The sequence below is a fragment of the Pan troglodytes genome, chromosome 14 (assembly GCF_028858775.2).
Source record: "Pan troglodytes isolate AG18354 chromosome 14, NHGRI_mPanTro3-v2.0_pri, whole genome shotgun sequence".
Taxonomy (NCBI): Eukaryota; Metazoa; Chordata; class Mammalia; order Primates; family Hominidae; genus Pan; species Pan troglodytes.
In genome coordinates this window covers 61,539,223-61,558,243 of record NC_072412.2, presented here as the reverse complement: position 1 = coordinate 61,558,243, position 19,021 = coordinate 61,539,223, and positions in this window count along the sequence as shown.

Sequence of the window (19,021 nt, the reverse complement as noted above, 5' to 3'; positions counted from 1 at the left end):
AGCAATTCTCCTGCTTCAGCCTCCCAAGTAGCTGGGATTACAGGTGCGTGCCACCATGCCCGGCACTTACCTTTACTTCTTACTTCAAACTTCACCTCCTCTTAGAGGCTTTGCTAGATGACTAAAGTAACAGCTTCTTTAACACTTCACCTAACTTGTTTCATATTTTTTCAAATTCCTGTGTTTTTCTTCTTTTAGTCATATATTTACTTTTTAATTTTTTCATATATTTGCAACCAGTAATTTTCCTCAGAGCATGAACTTATTTGTCTTAGTTGATATCATAACTTCAGTGCCATGGCAATGCTTAATTACAACTTCTATTATAACAACATTTTTCTGAATACATAAATTAATTTCTGTGTAATTCTAAATAAATAATAATATGTTAGCTCATTTTCTGTTGCTATAACAGAACACAATAGGCTGGGTAATTTATAAAGAAAGAAGTTTATTTTAATGTACAGTTCTGGAGACTGGGAAGTCTAAGAACATGGCACTGGCATTTGGTGAGGGCTTTCTTGCTGTGTCATACATAACATGGAAGAAAACATCACATAATGAGAGGGTAAGAGCTTGCCAGCTGAGGTTTCTCTTTCTCTTCTTATAAAGCCACAAGTCCCATCACGAGGGCCCTAGCCTGATGACATTATCTACCTCCCAAAGACTCCACTTCTAAATAGCACAAACATATACATTTGAAGATTAAGTTTTCAATATGTAAAATTTGGGGAACACATTAAAACCATAGCAAATACAGGGACTAAAAGAAATGTAAAGTTGAAAACAAGTTTATATGTATACCTTATTTCTATGAACATGATATCACTATTGCAAGTCTGTAGTAATGAAGTAACCTGCATTATCGGGACTTACATACTTCATTATGGAATAATGGAATTATAATTAGAAATCATTTAGAGAAATGTTCAGTATGGTTCCTAATGAAATTAATCTTGTTTATAAATCCACAATGAGCAAGGCCAACATTATAACCCAGCCTTTCTGCCTTTTATGTTTGTGATCCAACAATGATGTTTATAACACCAACTAAAAAATGGTAGAGTAAAAAATGTAGCTCTTACCATCATCTTATTTTTGTTCTCTGAAATTGAGGATGAAGAACCAAAGGGTTAGGCAGTAGCCTACCATTTCCAGATATTTTAAATTATGTTGCTGCCTTCATAATGTTTAGGCCACTTTTCCATGGTAGTATATTTTTTATTTCATTTCCATTTTTCATTCCTTTCTCTGTTGTAAATGTCAAACACAAAAGGAATGCATAATCCTTAATAGAAACAGAGAGTGGGAAAGTATTACAAATTTATCTTTACAAGGATCACTCTCTATTCTTTCCCTTCTTTGTATTGTTGGCAGTTTATAAACTGTAGTGCTGGTGATTAGCAATGTACAATCTAGATTCATGTGAATGTTTTGCTCTCTTGATAGCCTATATGCCACTTTTATTTTAATTTCATTCCCTGAGAAAATCCTTTTTATCTGACCCAAGGAAATGTACTTTGTACATGTACTATAATCCTTTAAATCATATGTCAAATGCAAAATATGAACATTCACTTATCAATTGTTCATATACACAACGATTATTATGGAATCAACTGAAAAACATTTTGCGTATGAGCTTTATGGTACTGCAAGTCAGTAACGTATGTGTTTTGACATTGTTGGTAGAGTAGTGAGTTACTATGAAATTCTTTGTGTATTTTACTGCATTTTGTTCTTTAACTGTTACTAAGTAGAAAAAAAATTCGAAAAGTTTAAGCAGTGATGACAAAAATAATAGAGTAAATCCACAAACTAAAAAGATTTGTCAGAAAATATAAGTAATGAACTTTAATGATTTGGGCAATCTTTTAGTCTTAATTTAGCTTTCCTTTTAAGCTAGTCCACTGTGTGTCTTAAAGTAAAAAGGAAAAAGAAGAAGAAAAGCTAAAAACATATATGATATTCCAAAATAACATTGAAGTAAAAATGAGTATATGCTCTCTCTCTCTCTCTCTCTCTCTCTAAGAACAGAACAATGATCTGTCTCCCACCCCACTCCAACCATAGGAAAAGGCATTGTTTGGCTCATTTTTCTATCATTAGTGTTTTAGAAATGCGTTGTGCAGAGAAGTGGCAGATTGCTGGTAATCTAATCACAAAGAAGGTTATAGCAACCTCCTAGAACTCAAAGACTGCCTTCAGGCAGCCCTCTCCTTAGATAAGGGAAAATGCAGAACTCAAAGAAAGGTATTCTCCATTACAGAGGCTTTTAACAAAGAGTACAAAGGAAAGAATAAGGTCTATTAGGCTTTAGATGTAGAAATGTTGCCTTAGAGAAAGTATTATTCATTTTAGAGGATGCTGGAAAAGAGAAAGAAGGAAAAAGAAACACTTCAAAAAGCAGGTTTGAACCCAGAAATCATCACTCTACAACAAAGTAGTTTAAATCACTTTTGACCATTTAAACTAGAAAATTGTTAATTTGGGATATAATTATCTAAAACTAACAACATATGAATATTATTTACTGTTAATATAAATCTTATTTCACTAGGAATAGTGATTGTTCTTAGTGTCATTTAAAAAAAAGGTTTTTTTCTACTTTAAGATTAATATAAAAAAGGTGTTAAAAAAAAAAAGTGGACTGAGGTTCAGGCGGTAAAGAGGGCTAACAGCATACAGTGCTAAAGATGTGCCCAGAGAAGAATAGACTGAGCATTTCACACTTTCAATTCTCACAGCACTCCCATGTAGAAGGCATGTTGCTATACTATCCATGTGTAGAAACTGAGGCATAAGGAGGTAAAGTAAAACTGGTGTAAAATTATGGTAGGGAATACTTTATCCTATAAGTAGAGTCAGAATTCAAATTCCAGCGGATTGCCTCCTTGCATTCACTATACTCTGGAAATGCACTTGTGTTGGCCTTTAGCTAGCTGTGCTGTCTGGCAGCAAGTCTCATCATTTTTTTGCTTGCATTTCTTCATGTATAAAATTATAGGGTTTAAATTAACATATCTTTTTCTTAAATTCTGTTTCTCTCTTTTTGCTCTATTTCCTGCTCCCCTTTTTCTCTGTGTCTCTAAAACATCCCTGTGTAATTCCAATTAAATCACTCCCTCAATATACATCTATGCTATATGCATATGTATGCAAGTATATATTTATATACGTATATCCAATCCATGTCAAAAACTTACATTTATATCGTCTGTATCTATATCAATCAGCATTTTATATTTTGTGCTTTAGTTACAGAAATCCCTAACAAACAGATGTTATTTCATCTGATTCCTCTCTACCTTTTCCTGTTCTCCACTGAGAACAGAGGCTGAATGTTCCATCAGTGTAAATTTAATGAACACGATGTTTTATTTATTCTGCTTAAAGGCAGACTTAACTTGACCTTTGTGTTACTAAACCTTTTTAAAAAAGAAAGTTGCCATTTTAACTGTTTCCAAATGACCCCAAAAGATTCCCAGTGGTAGGGCAGAGTGAATTTGGCTTTTCAAAGGAAAAGGTATACTATGGCATATCTTGACCTGTAGGTAGGGTACCTGTGTGTGCCCCCCAGAAACATCATGTTATCCTATGTGCACCACATAAAGAAACTTAATGAACTAAGTATTTTGGAGAAAGGAACTTTAATAAATTTTATATTAATACTAATAATCAAAAGTATTAGCAGCTCTTCTCTAAAAAGTGAATATAATTCCTTGGAAATGATTAACATTATAAAATAATTTGGAAGACAAGGCTGCTAGTGACTGTAAAGCATTGTTTCATTCTTCTGAATAAAGAAGATAAAAATCTAATCCATTAATGTGACTGTGGAGAGGGAAGAGGAAAGGAACAGAGAAGTCTAGATATAATAAGTTATTATAGCATTTTAAATTGGAAGGTAGGAAAGGAACTCATGGGGGAAGATGAGATAGGTAGAAATAATCACCCAGGAGGCCTTAACATTCAGACTGACCAATTCAAATCTGATTTTAAGGGAGAATACAAGTCACTTTAAAAATGTGTGTAACACAGTCAGTGTGATATGCAATAATGATTAATTTACCCCTTTTGAATGGTTGGGTGGGGGGTGAAAAGCCTGCAGGGTAGAAGGCTAATGAGAGGAGAGCTGCTGGTTCACAAGTTGAGTGCCTTGGGATCAATTGGTTAGGAGTGTCACAACCTTCTGAACATCAGGAAACAGTCACCCAGGGAGTGTGCAGAAATCAAACTCTCTGATCATTATCTGTACTACCTATAAAGTACTTTTTAGAAAAAGAACAGTGTATGTGAAAACACTTGTCAGTGCGTTTTCTTAAATGGCTGATTTTGTGTGTCTGTGTAATATGAAAAAAATGTAAAAAATAACTAAGTTGTTTTTGGAATAATAAAATTGAAATCTTCTGTATTTATAAGTAAAAATCGATGTTCACTGGCACCTTTCTCAGTCATAGACATGAACAAGTCACTTGTGAGGAAGGTGTTGATAAGACTGCCCTGGATCCATAAGACATTACTTTCCAAGGATGTTTATCTTGCATCTATCATATAACTAGTTCTTTGAAAATTTCTTGAGCTGATCTGGGCTCTTGCCCAGATTAAGAAGAAGCCCAGGAAAGGGAAAGATTGAGGTGCACAGTTAATGTAGGAATAAGCTACATGTTCCCGGTTAACTGCCATAAATATTGTAAAGACAGAATGAAAGTAAGTTAATATCAAATATAAATATTTATCTACCTAATAATTAAGAAGTTATAAAGTAATATATGTGTTACATATATAACCTGAATAATTTACACATATGCATATGATAAAAGTAGATAACTGATTGTACTTGGAAGAATCCAAGTATCTCTTAACTAGAATTGACTGGATGTTTGTCTTTAAGTTCTAATGTATAATTTATTTCTGGTTTCTTGCCATTTTCACCTCACTTATATTTTGCTAAACAAGAACAAAATAACAACAATACTACCTGCACAAATAAACAAAAAACCCTGAGTTTATTTTAATATGATTTTTAAGGAAAAATATTATTACAACAACTTTATCTATTCATGCTGTGTATGAAAAGGCTAGAAGCATTGCGCTTTATTTTACTCCAGGAGATAAAGGCAAAATAATAAATAACACAGAAAATGACAAAATACCCAACTTGTTATCTAAAACTGCCTAGGACTTCTAGGCATACAAAGTTCTCAAAACTAATTTTAATTCTCCACAGATGCCAAGGAAAATTGTGATCCTGAATGGATGGATTTCATTATAAAAATAAAGTGTACTAGACAAAGAAGGAAAAAAGAATAAAAGTAATGGATAGATGTTACTAAGGAAATTAAAGTTTGTTAGTAATTTTTTCAAGTCACCTATGACCTGAAAGAATATAGTATTTCTTTTCCATTATCAAAGACATTTAAAAAAGTTTGTAGAAAGATTTTGAAGCAAGGCAATTTATATATGTATTTATTGTTTTCCCAAACCTCATCACTTTTATAGAGATAAAATTAGATTAAAATGAACTGTATTATTTTTTGCCAAACCAAACAAAAACAAACTATGACATCAGAATATGTGGGCTCTAAAGGGTGTTTGTTGGAAGTAAGGAAAATAAATTTAATGCATTTTTAAAAGTCTAATAATATCTTAAAACAGAGGAGACGTTATGAATTCAATGTTGATATTTATTTGCATTTTAGATCTTTTTGTTATTTTAATTAATTTTGTGTATTCATTCATTTATTTAGGTGCATAGCAGGAAGTAACACAGTTGTATTACTCTCTTCTAGATGGTTGTTTTGACAGTGCAGTAAAATGAAGCATCCCAAAGTAGCTCCAGAACACAGAGCTCCTTTTGTTAACCCCTAATATCCAAGCTCCTTCTGCCTCCATTTCCCTTTGTTACTTCTTCCTCTTACCATAATTAACATGGCTATAAGTTTTATGATTATTTTCTGAGGACACTTCCTAGAATACAGAAAAGCAGAAATACTAATCTGGAACCTTATCCACCATTGCACCATCCCAGATATTTAGTAGAAATTTTTTGGTAACAGTAATTATGATAATAACATTTTACCAAAAAGTGTAAAGGAAATACAACTAGTTTAACAATTTATTAAGTTTTTATACTAAAAATATATTATTAAATTATACTTAAAATTTTACTTCAAATTTTTACAGAAATGTTTCATGTTTTACTCTAGCCTAATGAGTATATATTACTGCATTGACATTTTTGATAATTTAAAGGCCGTAAAGAAGAGAGTTTAAAAAACATCATCAAATGGGCTACCGTGAATGATATGGTTTGGATTTGTGTCCCCACACAAAACTCATGTCAAATTGGAGGAGGCGTCTTGTGGGAGGTGGTTGGATCCTGGGAGAGGATTTCCCCCTTGCTTATCTTGTGATAGTGAATGAGTTCTCATGAGATCTGATGGTTTAAAAGTGTGTGACACTTCCCCCTTTGCTCTCTCTCTCCTGCTGTCATGTGAAGAAGGTGCTTGCTTCCCCTTCACTTTCTGCCATGAATATAAGTTTCCTGAGGCATTTCAGTCATGCTTCCTGTCAAACCTGTGGAACTGTGAGTCAATTAAGCCTCTTTTCTTTGTAAACTACCCAATCTCATGTAGTTCTTTACAGCAGTGTGAAAACAAACTAATACAATTATAGTGCACATATTCAGTTAATTTTTAAATTTTAGTTTTCTATAATTTTTGGTATGTATTTCTTTGTTTTTGTATTGATTTCAAGAATCCTTTGTAAATTGAAGGTTTCAATATCTTATCTGTCATATTTGGTTAAACTCTGCTTCCCATGGTGATTTGTGCCTTTTAATTTTGAGTATGAATATGGTTGTCTAAGTTTCTTTCTTATACATTCTATAACTTTTCCCTTTATAATTCATCCAACAATTGGTAGTTTTAGAACATTCTGCTCCATCCCCAGTGTTACGAATATATTCCTGTATGGTTCTAATTATTTTTTTTTTCCCACACAATACTTTTCTGGCGTTTTTTGAGATTTTACATGATGTAACGACCTGGCTTATATTATTTTATTCTAAGGAAGGGTAACTTGCTCAATCATTTATTTCAATACTCTACACTTCTTCAGTGGTTTTAAAATCCAACTCTTTTATACTTTAAATATTATATACTATACCATGATCATGTTCTTGAGAATTTATAGCAGGCAGAATAATGTCTCTATGAAAGATGTCTATAGTCTAATCCCCAGAACTTGGGGGTATGCTAGGTTTCATGGCAAAGGAGAATTAAGACTGCAGATATAATTGAGCTTGCTAATAGGGATACTAACTTATGTTATTCAGGTGGGCCCAATGTCATCACAAGGGAAGCAGAAAGGGAGGTGGAAAAGAGAATAAGGGAAAGTGTGACTACAGAATAGTAATAAAAGAAATGCGATGTTGATGGACTTGAAGATGAAGAAAGAGGGCCATAAGCCAAGGAATGTGGGTGCCTTCGAGAACCTTGAAAGAACAAGGAAACAGATGCTCCCCTAAAGCCTCCAAGAAAACGTAGTAATACCTGATTTTATTTCAACGAAACCTATGCCAGACTTCTATCCCATAGAACTACAAGATTTAAATAATGTGGTCTTGAAGCTGCTAAATGTGTGATAATTTATAATATCAGTATAGAAAACTGATACAGTATTGCATTCAATTAATCTTTGTGTTGTGACAACGTCATTAGTATTATTTACTCTCATTCTCATTCACTTATTCGTTCACTGAGAAATGTGCACCAGGCTGTCTTCTAGGTCCTGTGGTACAGGGGAGGTGGGCAAACCAACACACATGCTCCGAAGAACAAAACAAAATAATTGAAAGTGCGTAAGGTTATATTTACTCAATTATATATGAGTGATATATAAGCAGTAAAGGCAGGATTTTGGGGGTAGGGAATAAGGATTTCAGTTGGAGATAATAAAATGGAGATGAGATTATTCAGAAGCAAAATCTGGTCTGGAGATATATTAATACATTTTTGAATCATTAGTGTATTAGGAAGTGTCATAGGTCTGGGTTAGTCCTAGGGAGTAAAAAAATCCTGGGGCACTCTTGAATTTAGAGTTTCAGAAAAGAAAAATAGTTGACGAAAAGAGAAGCGAGTGAAAGCAGAGGTAGAAGGGGAACTGAGATTTTACCATAGTAGCAGTGGATAATACAAGTAAAATTGTTCATTATGATTGCTGTGAAAAATATGTCCAGGTTTCTTACTTTGTTGGAGCTATTGAATGGTTGGATACAGTAATAAAAAACACAGGAACAATTGGTAATCCCTTTTCTTTCTATATCCATCTCTCAAAATTATTGGTTCATTTTTTAGAAAAAGTACTATTGCTGTTTTCATGACCCACAGAATTAATGTGATATATTTTCTTTTAAATTTATTTTTGTATAGCAATAGCTTGTAGAATCCAAAATGCCAGTGTTAATTCATATCATAAAATCTAAATTAATCCTGAGGTGCGCCTTTATTTTAACAACCTACATACATAGATGTACATGTAAGCTTTATGTCCCTATATTTTAGTTCAGCTTGATATGTTAGTTTTAATAGATTAGTAATGATAATTTCACATGTACATATAAAATGTACTAATATGTCCAATGGCCCATGTGATACTATGCCTGAATTTTCCACAAATAGTCATTTTGTGTTTTCAGAACTATTCCACAATATAATTTGTTGGAAGTGTGTTTTTTGCCAATATTGAATATGGTAAAATCTGACAAGCAGAATCCTTGCTGTTTACACACACACACACACACACACACACAAACACATATGTGTGTGTATAACTAAAATACAAAATTATTTCTAGAAAATAACACCAGCCTGTGATGCTGAGACTATATTTTAGTGCCACAAAATAGCTTCATAAAATTAAAGTTCTGAACTGGGGGGTTAAATATTTATTTATTATTAATAAAAATTAAGATATTACAAAGAAACTTGCAATTTTAAGAGGGTTAAAGCAGATGGCTTATCTTTTTAAGGAAAATTGAAAAGCAACAAGGGCGAAGGATATACTTAGTTTCATGATTTCGCATTGAGGGTCTTAATGACAGCATCTGTTAGGGCTGCTATAAAAGTGGTTGAACAGAGGAGGACAGGAAGTTACATTTGTCCAGTAATTGAGCAATGCAGACAGCATGCTGATTGGGACAAGGAGAGAGAAAGAAAATGAGAGAAAGATAGACAGAGAAGCCTGAAGCCAGTTTTAATAATATCCAGAAGCAAAGAGTAAGAGACATCTGGCATTTTGACAGAATGGATCAACTGCTCTGCAGTAACATTTTATGTTCTTCAATATTTTTTTCTTATAATCTTTAAGGTTAACTGTTGGTTTGCCATATAGATGGTACACTTGTATATTTAGAAAACTGACATGCATGAGAGGTCAAAAACAATGTGTGTGTGTGTGTGTGTGTGTTTGTAACATGTATTGGAGAGCTTTATTTAGAATTTATTCTGTCAGGAGACTTTCATTTAACATTCAACCAAATGCCACCTATATGCCAGGAACTAGTTTTGAAGAGAAAAATAAATGTTCTGCTTCTGGGTTGGGAAAATAATAATCCTGTACAGTCATAATATACTTAGAAATTTACAAAGCATTTTCATTTATATTGTCAATTTACTTCTTAGTAAACCTTTGTGAATTAGGTATTATTTTATTCTTTTCTAGGTCAAGAAGATGAAGCTCAATGAGGTGCAAAATGTCATTAATAAGCAATGGAGATAACCCCCTTGAATTCAGATTCCCAAATTCTAACGCTATTTTTGCTCAGACTTATTTTTGAGAAATATAGGGATCTTACAATATAAAATTTATTCATTCGGATATTCTTTACATATTTCATTAAGAGCTCATAATAATCAGTGCAATGTTAGGTTTATGAAAATATAGTATATGAACTGTAATCCTACCATGAATTTTCTTACATGGTAGTAGAATATGTTGAGCACATATTTCAATATAAAGAGTCATTTTTTAATTAAAAACACACTTGACAGTTAAGTTTGAAATGGTAACCATGACAATAAATCACTGAGAAGCATTTATTTAGATTTCACTAACTGAGAAGTAAGTGATAATTTAAACAGCATCTGGCTGAAGTTTCTTTAGTTAGCTAAACAGGCCTTTTGTGGTTTCAGTAAATAAAGTAAGTAAGTTTGCCAGACAAGATTCTGATATTTAAGGTAAATATATTTTGAAGATTCTAATTGTTTTGATTGTGCTTATAAAATCACTATGTGGTAATTTTTTGTCAATAGTTTTTAGTTTATATCATCAAGAGGTTCTCTCAGGTATCATACTTCAAGAAAGTTACAAAAGAACATTCATATAATTCAGATTTTATTTTTGTTATGTCAATTTGTGTTTTCCTAGGCCAAATGCATTTTCTTTAATAAATAAATGGTGTAATATTTTTATAGTCCTCAAATAAATTATTAATTCATTTCTTAATTCATTAGATAGTATGGCAGTTTGAAAAAAAATACCATTTTTTTCTTTACAGATGGAAACAAAATAATGCTTTTTTCCTTCTATCAGTAGAATTCCAGCAATGAAAAAATAAGTAAAACTCACATTTCTGCTTTTTCTATCCAGTGTGCTAACATTTAAACTGAGTTTATTTAAACAGTTCAAACCTTACTCACCTCTATGTAAATGTTAAATGGGATTTTTATTTTTCTATGTGTACTACTATCTAAATTCATGGTGATTATTTTCCAGTTCAGATTTTCAAAAGACTTGTTCTGATGCTTGTGTTGATAAAATAAAATGAGTTAAACATTTAACTGCAGAGTAAAATGAAACCATTAAATTAGCTTTGAAAAAGCAAGGTTAAGAAAACGATTTTTTAATAAGCATTGACGATTTCAAGGCAATTATTGATCAAGGCTAAATGTTCATTGTGGTAGATCCTATGTGATGCTACTGCTTGCCTTCCCTCCTCTTAACACCTGTGTGCCTTATTGCCTTTACCCCAGTTTTGGCCAATGCACTTACTATATTCCTTGCTCAAAGAACTTTGGTCCTAAGAGCCAAAGCAGTACTTAGCTCTTAGGAGCAGTTTGTATTTTTGAATAAAAGATTAAATGAATCTAGTAATATTCTACAAAACAATATATACTCTGCTTTCCTTCTCTTGGTTTATAGATAGAGAAGGCCAGAATACTACTTTTCTTCTCAGGAGGCCTCATACTGGAGAGATAGGTCAAGGAGAAAGTTTCAGGCTTCCAAACTGGGAGATCCACATTTATGTAGTCATTGAATAAACACATATTCACATACAGTATGCCAGATGAAATTATAAGCACTGAGCATACAGATTTTAGGAAGCACAGTTCTTGTTTTGAGGAACTAAAAATGTAATGTGCTATTTAGTTAAGAACATGGCATTTGGAATCAAATTAGACTGCGAATCTTCAGTCTTGCTTCTAGTAGCTACAAACTTTGGCAAGTTAATAAAACTAAGTTTCAGTCTTCCCCATTCATTACATGGGGGTAATAAAATTGATCTCATTGCGTTTCTGTTTAAAATTGGATGAGATGAAGTCTATAATATACTGGACACAGCAGAAATGCTAAAACAAATCAGTGAATTATAATAGTAACTGTCCTTGTTGTAAAATTTGTTGATTAGAGATTCAATGGTTGCAATAGATTACTTCTTATTTAATTTTAATTTTTTTCATACACTATCAGACCTACTTGGTCTATCAGTATCTTCTGTAGGATATGGGTTTGTGATTCTCAAATATTGTCTCTTGCATTTGAAGCACTTACTATTTTCCCCTGGGAACCATTGCCTCAAGTGACTATGAACTCCACGAAGTTAGCATTTGCCCAAGATTTCTTCTTTTAGAGAATTCTACCTTTTCTATTTGTAGATCTGGTGGAGCATCATTCAGACTACTCTGTTTTTAAACACATTCAGTGAGTGAGCACTTAACTCATGCTATCTAAAAATGGTTTCATATGTATTGGATCACAGTGATTTGTTCAGATAAAGACACATAACTATTGCCAGGCTAATGAAAATTCCTTCCAATCGGTTCTGCTGGATCCAATTAATAAGACATCAATTGCATTTGAGGACCTATTATTATAAACATGTATTGACTTCACCTAGAGAATCTTCAAGTAACTATCTCCATTACAATGTAGATGAAGATGCTTACAACACAAAAACATGAAACTAATATGCAGAAAAAGGCAGAACCAAAAGATGACAAAAAAGCAATGGTAAGAAAGTCCGGATCATATCATTTGTTCCCTATGGTTGAACAATGCCTGAAGCCTTCCTTAGGCATCCTGTTTAATAGTTGTATGAGGCAATCTTGACGTGGATTTCTGCTACAGAGATTTCTATGACAACACTGAAATTGTCTTGAAATTTTCTAAGAAATCACTTCTCTCCAGGGTCTTGCTCTTCAGTTGATAACTCTATCAATGTTCATTCTACCTCTCTTCTGCTTTAATATCAAAACAACATAGGCCTACTGAAAATACCCGCAGCTCGGGATGTCTTTTCCTCAGAAGATTACATTATAAAGATATTCAACCATTAGTCAGTCTCTCTTGAAAGTGCTCAAAAGTAGTCATTTAGTGTATTTTCCCTCAGTCACTGAGGTATTATTAAACAATGAGTTTTTATGGATGATTCTAACATTTCCCTGGGATAATTACAAAATGTAGAAACTCCTTGTAGACCATCACAAATAAAATGGAAAGTTCTTTTCCAAATTCACAGTTTGTTTTCTGCAGATAAGTTTTAAGAAAATTTTGCCCTGCTTCCCTTTTTTGCTTTGAATGCTTTTCTATTTAATATTCATTAGTAAGATATGTACTTTAATACTTATGTCAAATTCAGGAGACATTAACAAAACCTATTTTCATTATATGAACTGCACACATACATAAGCACAGAGACAGAGCTGTATATTTCTCTCATTTTGTTCAGAAAAAAATGCTTAAATTTTTCTTGAGCATTCTCATAATGAGAAATAGTTATGCAAGTCTCTGGAAATTCTTGCAATTATACCCATGAGATCTACTGAGTGATTCAGGACCATTTAATCATGTGCAAGATTATCTGATTGTGCTTTTTTGTGTTTTTGTGCTCTCCTATTTTTGTCATCAATGATCACATTCATGGTATGGTTTATTTTGTACTAGCATTTCTTACTTTTTAAAAAAATATTCCTATCATGCTTATGTGATTGGAAATCAAATTATTAAACTTATTAGAATTCTCTTCAAATTAAAAAGAAAAACTTTCAAGTGAATGATGAAGGAATAGTGGTACAAGAAGATTGTTTATGTTGTAGTAAAGGGATATTAAAACAATTATTTTCACTGTCTAGAATTATTTTTTAAGCTAAATTCATGTGAGTGATGTGTTGCTGTATTTAATTTCTCATGTAACTATATACATTCAAATATATCCATAGACATGACTATAGACATGACTCCCTGCTTATCATCCCAGGAAATATTTCTCTCAATGCTAGTGTAAATTATTGTTTGACCTCTAGCATTAAAAAAAATAGATGTTTAGGAATGCTTACATTTACTCATCCTTTCATTACTGAGATCAAGGATCCATTAAGAGTGCTGTCAGTATTTGGATTTATTTTTGGATGCACAGCAAAATCTGCAGGAGTATTAAAACTCAATTCTGTTGGGAAACACAGGAAAAAGCCACAGGTTCAAATCTTTTAAAGGTGTTTCCCCCTTTAGTTTCATCATCCCCTTAAAATGCGTAAAAATTATGAAGGGATGATTTGTCCATCATGAATCTTAAAGATAAGTTGTATGCTTAATGAGGGGTAGGGGAAATGAAGACTCATGGATCTCATCACGTTTGGGTATTACCATTTACATGACAGTCTGAATTCTGACAGTCATGTGTAATATTAAAAATAAAAAACAAGCACCAGCAAAAATCAAAAGTTACTGCTGTTACAGGCATACTGCCAGTTTGCGCCAGATACTGCTGAGCCATTCGTCTCTGAGGTTTTGAATGACTGTAGTGTAAGGCATTGCTTGAAGGAAAGTACATCTAGGACAGATCTTTACTCTCCACTGATTTACTTAGAACTGAAGATATTGAAATTCAACACAGGATTATTGTCATTCACTGATACATAGGGAATTATCTAGCTGTGATAGCTCTGAGAAATGTAACAGAAACATTAGAGCATACCAGTCTGAAGAAAGACTTTCATTACAAATTAGGTTCGACAGAAAAATAAGGATTAATTTAGATATGTAACTATTAATAATTATATTTCTGACACTGATTTAAGAGATGTACTTATATCTATAATGTCTGTTTTATTTAAGAATGAATTAAATATTTCAAATCAAACTGTAGTTTAGAATGCAAACTGACAAATTAGAGAATAAGTTTAACATAGAAAGTGATACTTGAACAAGTGTTTGTAAATGATTGATTTACATTGTTAACTAGCCAAAATTTATATTTTAATAAGCTCATTTAAATTTTCTACATTTTTAGTATTTTCTTCAAAATCTAAAAATATATTTTTAAAAATTTTCAAAAAGCTGAGAGATAAATATTTATTTTAAAACAAAGCCATGATTGCTAATAATTGTTAATTTGTGTAATTACGTCTTTAAAGGACGTATTACATGTATGATCATTTGATTTTTATCAAACATCATTATTTGCAAACATATATTTCAAAATAATTATGTGAGAAAGGTCTTTGTTCATGGGCAATTTTCAAGCTCATTCTTTTGCCACTTGATGAAAGTGCTTTATACGAACAAGTTCTTATGTTTTGTCACTACATTTCTTAGCCTCTTGGGATGGAAAGCAAATACCACCTCCCACCAAAAGTATGTTCTTTTGGTACCCTAAAGTTCTCACTTTAAAAAACATAACAGTAATAACTAGCAAGTCACCGTCACTTTTTTTTTTTTATTTTTTTTTTTGTGAGATGGAGTCTCACTCTGTCGCCCAGGCTGGAGTACAATGGCATGATGTCAGCTCACGACAATCTCTGCCTCCCAGGTTCAAGAAATCCTCCTGGCTCAGCTTCCCATCTCTACTGAAAAAAAAAAAAAAAAAAATACTATTGTTGTTTTATCCAACCTCCTTAGATGTCACTTTAAAAATTTATAATTATCTTTTTTGAGGATATTTTGGTTATAATCAGTCTTGAAATATTATTGGTATTTCCCACGGTTCAGATTATTGCATACTAAAAAAATCCCATTTATAACAAACATCACTGAAGATGAGATGCTACATTAGTGTACTCACTCACCACCACATTTAATCTACTGCTTTTCTCATTGTCTAAGCATTAGAGTAAGTCCTTTATATTCTCAGGAGATAAAAATAGAATATCTTCTATATAGCCACACTTGAAGTTATTGCCATGCAACAGTCTCTAAAACTTTCTTATGAGTCAGTTTTTCTTCTTTTCTTTTAGAGCACAGAGTAGGTATAATCATAATATGCCATACCTCTACCAAATTAGAGATTGCATTCTTTAATTTTTCTATCATGTGCTCATCATTTTCATGATCAACATTAATAATGGACTTTCTTTGGGAGAATATGTCTTAACTAAAAAAAACTCAATTGTGCTCACTCTAAAAAGATCAATGTGAATGTAAAAATAAATACACTTCATTGCATTATATGAGCTACATAAATAGCTGGTTACACAAAACTCACATTCATCTCTCAGTAATATTCCCAATGACTATAAGCCATAAACATGTGGGGGCATTAAAACTGAATGTCCAATCCCAAACTGCCGAGATATCACTGTATCTTTTTTTTTAAAAATTATACTACCGTAATCATAAAAGGAAAATTATATTAGTATTAGCTCTCAAGAATCTGAATTAGATCTTATTATTCCCTATTGACTACTTACAAATTGTATTTTCTGCTGAAAGTATAATGGCTCTTGGAGAGAGCTAACAGCAAAAGAAGCCCAAGAGTGAGTGCTCATTTTAGCCGACTGTGAGACATGGACCAGTGAGTTTTGGGACTTGTGCTTTATACTGACTCTACTCTGCTTTGAGGATTATATTCTTGCCATCTTCTCAGTGGTTGCAGAAGATTAAAAGAGCTCCTACGAGATTTGGCTCCAGTACAATAGCTGAGCTACATGAGCTGGAAAATTTGTAAAACAGCATCAATTGTAAATTTGGAACAGCCTTTGTTGGTTTTAAGGCCTTATTTTTTATAACTCAGAATAAGAAAAAAATAACAGTTCCCTATTTTATTTCCTCCCTGGTTCATGCAGCATTATAGACATGTTTATAACATATTATATAAAATAGTTAATATCTTATGTAATATTTTATAATTTAATATTTTAAACATTTACTAATAATCATTGATTTTAAATCACAGTAATACATTTTTAAAAAATATGTTAATAAAGGATACAGCAGACCAATCTTTACTTTCTGAATTGAAACAACCCAAAATGGATTTTTTTTCATTATGCCAACCTTTTCATCAAATTGCAAAGATTAAGTCTTATTACTATTAAACAATTCTTATTGCCTAAATGTACAGAAAATATTCTCTAGGATTTGAATGTAAGAAATTTTCCCAATTGGAATATGTCCAGAAAATATATTAATAAAATTGATGAAATAAAATCTAGTCCTAATATTGTAGACACTTCCTCTCTAGAACAATCCCATTTGGAAGTAAACCTGGTTTAAGCAATAGAAGATTCTCTTGATAGGATTAAGCAACAAACTCAATTAGTTTTAATCAGTAAAGCAAGTGAAACAGATTTTAACTTAATTAAAACTAGCAGAAGTAAAATGCCTTGTAAGATAATGGGAGATAATGGAATTTGAATTCCCCTTCTTGGCAATATTATTACTAGGACTATCTATTTGGAAGAAGACCAGTACAAAGGCTTTAATAGTTACTTGGATAGTATCACTGATTAAAAGCAAATAGGTACAATGAACATGTTAAAGAAAGATATAGCTACCTTCTAGTTAGTACTTAAAAATCATCAAATTAATCTGATTGCTCTTGTCACATTTTTACTAAAAAAAACCTTTTGTAACTAAAATATTATAATATTAAACATAATATACATTAAACATATCTTTACTTGTAGATATGGTTAGGTAAAACCACAGCAGTTTTGGATATGTTATCATTTTCCATAAAAAAGTTATAAAGGCTTAATTCTCCTATATTTATTTATGAAAATAAAGTAATATATAAATAACTTACAGTCAGCAGTAATGTTTGATCATTAATGATATAAGTAATATAAATATCTTATAGTTATTTGACAGATTACAGCTTTCAGACTTCAAGGACACAGAATTGATGTATGTGTCTTCATTTTGCATATAACAAAATGAGAGTCTTTGAGAGTTTGATTCAAATTCTATATAAAAATAGAACAAATAAGCATGGAAAATGAAATTCATAGCTTATTTTTTACTTGCACTTTATTTATTAATTTATCTCCTCTACTCCTGCTTTGACTGCCCCCACCCCCAAAAAAGTAGGGCTGGTAAATTGAAGCAAAAAAAAAGATATTAGGCATTGATTTCATTATTTTGGTGTGTGGGTGAGATGTGGTACATAGCAATCACTTTCCTTAATCCAAAGATAAATCAAAGTAAGTATTTGAAGATTATTTTGAGAGGCTAACGGTGATTTTTTTAAATTGAACTAAGAGTATGAAAAACTATATTTTGTGAGTATGTAAGACCCAATAATTCAGTAATATGTAATGAGCTAGTTTCCTCACCTCAGATAGAGATTTATAGCACTTAGAGAAGAATGGAATAAACTACCTCTATAGTTCAATATAATATACTAAAACATGAATAAAAGAGTAAGTATATTTGCCCCAGTATAAATGAAACTTCTGCGTTGTTTCAAACAATTCTCTGTTCCATTATACTCAGTGACTTTGTGAATATCTATAGCATAGACTGAATCAGTCAGGGCCATTCTCTGGGACAGTTTTATTCTATCTGCATAGTGAAGTATAACAAATTTTCTCAAAGAGAGAAATAGGAAATAAACCTATCCCTTGTTGCCTCAGACAGATGGAAAGCATAATTACAAATGAAAGGTTATGTTGATTGTTTAAGAAAAAAATCTAATAGAAAAACAAGTATTCTTTTACACAACTCTTTCTTTTTTCTATCTTGGTTCTTGACTTTCTTCCCATTTCTTGGTTCAGGATCTTGTGTAACTGACTGTTCCTTTTGCCACTGATTTGGGTTCTGTGAAACATCCAGGTACATTTCCAATATAATCTTTTGTCTTTTGTTCGATTCCTTTCACCTATGTTAGTCTGGTTTAAATATGTTTCTATTTCTTGTTTCAGACTGACTACATGTCTATGTAATAAAATGGACAATAATGTAAATAAAGTCAATAATTTAATCTTTTTTTTTTTTTTTCCTGAGAGGAGGTCTTTCTCTGTCGCCCAGGCTGGAGTGCAGTGGGGAGATCTCAGCTCGCTGCAACCTCTGCCTCCCTGACTCAAGCAATTCTCATGCCCCAGCCTCCAGATCAGCTGGGATTACAAGCACCACTACACATGGCTAATTTTTGTATTTCTAGTAGAGATGGGGTTTCACCATGTTGGCAGGGCTGATCTCGAACCCCTGACCTCAGGTGGTCTGCCTGCCTTAGCCTCTCAAAGTGCTGGGACTACAGGCATCAGCCACTGAACCCTCTAATTACATCTTTTTAAATAAGAAATCTCATGTCCCCATATACTATACAATACCTTTATATACTTTACTATAGTTCTATTTATTATATATGTATATTTAATGTATTGTTTATGCATATATTATGTATATAATGTATGTATAATGCATGTACATGTATTGTCATATGTGTATAATGTATGTATATGTATGTGTATGTTTATATATATTTAATTTTACATATGTTTTTTGCAGCATTATTTATCAT